This window comes from Lemur catta, chromosome 16, assembly GCF_020740605.2.
Source record: "Lemur catta isolate mLemCat1 chromosome 16, mLemCat1.pri, whole genome shotgun sequence".
NCBI classification, from domain to species: Eukaryota; Metazoa; Chordata; class Mammalia; order Primates; family Lemuridae; genus Lemur; species Lemur catta.
Genome location: NC_059143.1, coordinates 53,982,267 through 53,988,627, shown reverse-complemented (window position 1 = coordinate 53,988,627; position 6,361 = coordinate 53,982,267). Strand labels below are relative to the sequence as shown.

General features: G+C 50.5%; 1 protein-coding gene across 1 annotated transcript in view; it reads left to right on the top strand.

Moving 5' to 3' along the window:
• The first annotated feature begins 1,975 nt into the window (after positions 1 to 1,975).
• ZNF516 (zinc finger protein 516) overlaps positions 1,976 to 6,361 on the top strand; it is a 91,308-nt gene continuing 86,922 nt past the window's right edge. Inside the window, 1 exon segment of the mRNA XM_045527358.1 lies at positions 1,976 to 2,306. The gene's annotated coding sequence lies outside the window, so the exon portion shown is untranslated.

Sequence of the window (6,361 nt, the reverse complement as noted above, 5' to 3'; positions counted from 1 at the left end):
CGCGCGCGCGCCCGCGCCCATGTGTCTGCACGGTGAAGTCTGGCCGGCCCCGCGCACCCGCAGGCTTCTGCATGTGCACAGATGTGCGATGTGGACGCGGACACGCTTTTACTCGAGTGGGTCCTGCTAGGTGGGCAAACGGCCGTTCCGGGGGAGCCCTGTCCCTCTGCATGTCCTGCGAAGAACGAGCATTAGGGCGCTTTCGGATTCAAGTCGAAACCTGCAGGAGGGGAAGGAGGGAGGAGCGGTGTGATTACGCTTCTCGGCAACTGGGAATGGAAATGTGCGGTTCCACCCGCCGCGGTCCTGCGGGCCGCGCGCCCTGGCGCCTTTCGGGTCCGGGTGAAGGCGCCCACCCGCAGGGGGGCGAGGGGGAGGCAGCAGAGACGGCGGTCGTTGGAGCTGATGGAACTGTAGGAAAGTGAAGGGCAGTGTGTGTCTTCCAACTTAGATTTCATTTCTCCCCGGGAGGTGACGCTTGGGCCACAGCAGGTGCGGGCGCGAAGTGCTCGCGGTCGTGGAGTGAAAGTTCGCTGCCCACCTGCTCCTGGACGCTGCGCCCGGCCGCGGCCCGCACAATAGGCGTGTTCGCGGGCGGAGTGCGTCGCCCGCTACCCCACGCTTCCTGCGGCCCGAATGTGGCGCCGACCCTCCCGGGATATTGGTAGTAGTGTGCGTGCTCGTGCAGTATGCACCTGGGGACGTGCGGGACCGGCCCTGAGCCGGCCGCATCCCCGCGAAACGCCGGGCGCTGTGTCTCTGGTGAGCCCGGCGGCTGCGGGGCTGCCGTTTGCTCCGGGACGGTGACGAAGCCGTGGGAGGGCTGAGAACCCACGTGCCCACTCCCCCGCCCCCCGAGACCCCTGCCGGGAGACCCCTGGGAGGGACCCTGTCCACGCAGAGTGTGCCGGGCTGCCAGGCCGCACCGAGGTCATCCGAGGGTCCATGGGCGGCCCCAGGCACCTTCGTCCTTCCCTTCCTGCAAGAACCTAACTCGGTGACACAGCAGCGTCCGACCGCACGCGTCCCCTCCTACTCCGGCCATTTCCGCCCCCAAAGCCGAGTTCTGCGCGACCCCCAGCGCGGCGAGCTCGCGGCGGAAGGCAGGGGCTGCATCAGGAGGTGTCGCTGGATTAAATCATTCCTATTTCTGTTTCTCGGCTGCGGCGACGCTGGGGTTGGGCGCTGCTGGGGGGCGCGGGGCGTGTGTCTGGTGTGGGGGGGGCGGGGGGTTGGGCGGTGGCGGAGAGGGGCGGGCGTGGGAGGCGGGGGCGGGCCGGGGGCGGGGGACTTTACCTGCCCGCCCCGGGGGCGGGGGCGGCGGCCGCTTGTTGCTGGGCTTGCGGGAGGAGGGCTGTGGGCGGGGCGGGAAGGGGCGGAGAGGTGGGGGAGGGCCTGGCCCGCCGCCCCCGCCCCCCGGCGCCCGCCCCCCCCCCCCCCGTCATGTGGAGCGGACGTCACACGCCTGCACTGTAACCCAAGAAGTGAAAGAGACGGGGACCCACTGCCCAACTTCGCCCCATAACAAAGGCGGGGGTCTGTGCGGGACGGGGGGCGGGGGCGAGCGGGGCGGGAGGGGGGAGCAGCGGGGAAGGGAGCGGGGCCGGGGTGGGGAGGGGGCCTGTGGGGGAAGGGCAGGCCGGGGAGGGGGGCATCGGGCTGGGGGGTGGGGCGGCTGGGGCCAGGGGGCGGGGTAGGGGCCTGGCCGCGGAGGGGGCGGGTCCGGCCCGAGGCTGGGGTCTGCCGGGGGACTGGGCCGGGTCGGGGCCCAAGTCCGGGCGGGGGTCTGCGCGGGGTTGCGCGGCGGCGCGGACCGGGCTCTGGGGGCCGAGGCGCGGCGGAGGCCAGGTAATTGGTTTCTATTTTAAACTTCACTTTGTTCTGGCGGAGGTGGGGCGGTGGGAAAGGCGTGGTCCCCCGAGGGCGATTACATAAGTGTTCACACCTGAGTTGGGTCCTGCGCCGGTGGGGCGGATGTGGGGTTGGAGTTGGTGGTGGGCGCTTTCCTCGGGGCTGCTGCGCGTCGGGTGTGCCCCGCTCGGGCGAGCGGTGGGTCGGGGATGCGGAGGCCGGGGAAGACTCCGCGGACTGTTTCTAGAAGCCCAGATGTGCCCGTGGGCGTGGGGCCGGGCCTTCCGGGGGTGTCCGCTGCGTAACAAAGGACGGAGCCCTGGGACCCTCTGGTCCACTCTGCGGACTTACCAGCAAGTCACAAAAGGAACTTTAGTCGGTGAGCCTAACTGAAAGTACAGCAGAAAGGCATTTCCCCCATGAACGTGCTGCTGAGTCTCAAATGTTGACTAAAGGTGATTTAAAGATAGATTGATGTACGTTCACCAATTGGCTGTGTAATAATAACTTAAAATATTGACCAGAGTAGAAGCAAGGATGGATAGCCCCCCAAAAGGATATTTTTCCAGATATTTTTTAAACCATGTATTAATGCGATTGAAGTGTTTTGGTTTAGGGATGTGTTACTTTAAGGAACTAGGCATGCATGCCATTTGATAGGGTGCTGGCTGCTGCCATGTAAAAAAAAGCTCATTTTATCATTTGTTTGTTCCTCCTTCATTTTCTCTTGCATTCTTTGATTATGTCGTCAAAATAACTGTGTTATTTATATTTACATAGACCAGCCAGAATTAAATATACCACATACCCCTATTGCGCATGAATCCGAGACCCCCCTCCCCCGTTAGTAAAACCGGAGAGTTGGGCCGGAGCCCCGTGGTGTCCGGGGCTCCAGGGTTGCGTTACTGGAGGAGGACATCTTTGGTTTCACAAGAGTGACCCCGTGGCTGCCTTGAATGGGCTCTGCGATGAATCGAGCTCTGTGTAAGACTCCCAAGTATTTTGGTAATTGAATTAGAATTTTGCTGTGTTAAGATACAAGCGTGTCTAATATTTTTCTTAATTCATTAGTAGGGCTTTGTTTCCTTACACTTGCTAATTTGAATATACTGAAACATTCAGAGCCCATTAATATTCAGAAAAAAGTAATCCCAATGGTTCTGTAATAAAGCTAACCAAGAAGCATGGGAAGGAATGCCTTTCTAAAATGAAACGAAACATCAGAGTAGTATATTTGGCAGGCACAGATTTCAACAATAGGTAGAGAGATGGGAGTTTTGCTTATTTATCTCTGGAAGTGTTTGTTGGAATGTTTCCAACTGCCTTAATATCCTGAAATACACAAAGAACTTTAACTTTGGTGTATGTATCTAATATTAATTGCTGATGTCCTGAGAATAGTTTGCATCATCAGTGTTTTACCATTGTTTTTTTGTAAACAAAACTTTAAAGTCCACTAATTTGAAGATTCCCCTCCCGCAACACCCCCCCCCCCCCACATTTCTAGCTTTATAAGATGTTGTCCCAGAGACCAACACTGAGTGAATAGAATGAGAGAGGTCTTCAAAAACAGGTCACAATGTTGGAAGCACTTTGTCTCCACTTCCGTAAATGAAACTTTTAATTCCATTTCCCTTACTTGGCTTTTACAAGGAGATATTTGAGTTTTATAAATGAAGCATTTGATGTGATTAAGTTTAGCAACATATGTGAAAAAGGGAAGGAAACTTCTTTAGAGAATACTTTGAAATGAGGTATATTCTCCAGCAGATGGTTTTCAGTCTTACCAAATGGGGAAAATGATATGTGACCTACCCATTTAATTAGAGTTTAGTCATGGATCGCTCTTGAAAAACCAGTACTCAGTTTATTGGGTTGTTGTGGATTTTTATTTATTCATTTTCCAGGATACGCATTGGTCTTACTCATAATTTACCAGAAGGAATCTTTTAAAAAGAATTTGGTGGGACTGACTGTGAGTCTGCCTGGAGATTGTGTGTGGAGTCTCAGCTGCAGTGTACCTTAATGCCATGGAAATAGGAAACTGAAATAGAAGCTGATTACGTTCCGCAGGAGGGAGCTTGCCTGAACCTGTGTACTTTCCTTTTAGACTATGTTTGTTTAAATGTTCAAGACATTACACTGTTTTGTTTTTTATTCCACTTTCAACTAAGAGAAAAGGACATGTGTTAATTATCTAATTAAAAATGGTGTTTTGCTTATAGTGTATGTGGATTGCTCACTGAAGAAAGCATTGCTATTGAATGTGCAGGAGCACATACCTACTTTCTCTTTGATTTTTGATTGGCCAAATTTAAGTGGAGACACCTAAACTTTATCAGTGGTAGACGTGGATTTAATCATAAGTAATAGAACTAATGGGAGAAAGCAGAAGGAAGTTCAATTTATTTGATTAGGTATCTGCATTATAAATATTTTAACTTAGAAGTAACATTTTCTTTTTCAAAAGCAGACATCTTACTTGCTGTAAATGTTTATGCATTTTAGTACTTGGATAAAGCTATTCTGACACAATCAATTAGTTCTTTCAAAAATTCATCTCTTTGCTGTCCTAACCCTTCCCCCTCAGAAGTTCTAGAAGCTGTGGGAAAAGTTCAGTTAACTCCCCTGGTTCTGAATGCAGTGCAGAGAGTACTATGGGTTTGTGTCCTCGTCGTGGATCTTGGCAGGGGCCGCCCAGACTTTCCTTCTCAATTCTCGTGTTTGCATTTATTGCTTAACCAGCATCCCTGGGCTGCTTATGATTTGGCACCTTTGACCTCCGCTTCCAGAATTGTTAATGTCTAAACATGAAGGACTAATTTTATTGCTGTGTTTGGCTCACAGGGCCTTGGGAGAGAGGCCCTTACTGTGTTGTTGGGGAACTGCATCTCATTTGGATTTGCATTTTTCAAGTGAATTGCAGTGTCAGGATGTGGATTTGTTGTGAAGTCTAATTAGGTGGTGGTTGGAATACATCTTTCTGTGCATCAGAGGCGCAGAGGAACATGGAGATGCCAGGAGCCTCCCTGGGCTGCCATTCAGCTCACCCAGTTTTCGCAGTAGCAGTTCTTCCACTTTTGTGCTGGGTTCCCTTAGAGCTGGGTGCTAACTGGTGGCATGAGATGGCAGTGTGACTGTCCCCCTCTTCTCCCGCCCCCGCCCCTCCCGGGGCTCTCAGCACCACCCTTTCCGCCTCACTGGCCAACAGTGTAGTGGCAGCAGCTTGTTAAGGATCTGAAAGTATCTAGGGGCCACAGAGGAGACAGCATGTTTCCAGTTCAAGCCCTGGCCTTGGTTCTCTCTGGTCCCAGGAACAAGTGAGCTTGGGGTGGGGGAAGGGGGCCTCTGCCCCGAGTTAAGGTCGTTCCCTGCCATTAGACTTCAGCTATCAAAGTTTTACAATTTTCAGGAACTTTGGAAAGTTGTCACAAACCCATTTTAAGAAAGGAATCACATCAAATATTTATGTGTGTGAAGACTTTATTAGTAAAATGAACCTTAATGGGAAGAGGAAGAATAAAGAGAAACTTTACTATGACTTTAGAATGTCTCATCCAGCTCTTTAAAAAGCATCTTTATTTTAAAATTAATTTTCTTCCAGCCAGAAATATTTTAGGGGGATGACTTAAATAGCTATGGGGAGGATACATTTACAGAGGTTATAAACGTATCACTTGTATTTGAAATTTGTACTGCTAAAGTGTTCGACGTACATTTTGTATGGATTGGTAAAAATTAGCAGTTGCAACTGTCCATTTTGCATTCTTTATCCTCTGCATCTGGCCACACATGATTCGAACAGCTGAAGCGTCTCTTTCCAAAGCTAGAGCTGTCATATTTATGTCCGGCATGAAATGTTTTCCAGTGGTACACATTCAAATTGTAAAGAGGTATAATTTTGTGGCTCTCAACATGCCTTAAAAGTAGTTTTCCAAAAAAGATGTGGCATTAAATCTTCAGTCCAAATGTACTGAAAATGACCAAGCAGGAGTCATTAGAAACACAGCTATATTTAGAAAGCAAACATGTAAATATATATTAAGTAGTGAGTAAAACACAACACAGGAGAGTAGGGGAGAAAGTCATTTAGAAAGCAACTCTATCAGGCTTAGATACATTGTACCGTGTACTGTGTTTCAAATACATGTTCATCCTGATAGATTTTCTTTCTGTTTCTGGTTTTCTTTTCTTTCTTTTTTTGGTCAGGAAATGAATCAAGTCGTTATATTCTCAAGATTTACTGCAAGAGATATATGTTGCACGTAATTGTGAAGTTCAGACAGTTCCTCAGCTGACTGGGGAAAATGGGATAAGATTGAATATATTTTGTTATTTTCAAGGCAGAGTTAATCTGGTGTTTTATTCCTTCAAAACCAGGTAGACTTGTCTCTCACTGGTTCTCACGCCCTGGGGAATTGCTGGTGTCAGCTCAGCCTTCTGGATACAGCTGTCCTGTTATTTTCTTGCCATTTAGGAGATGGTGTGCCTAGACTAAGATGTGGTGTTA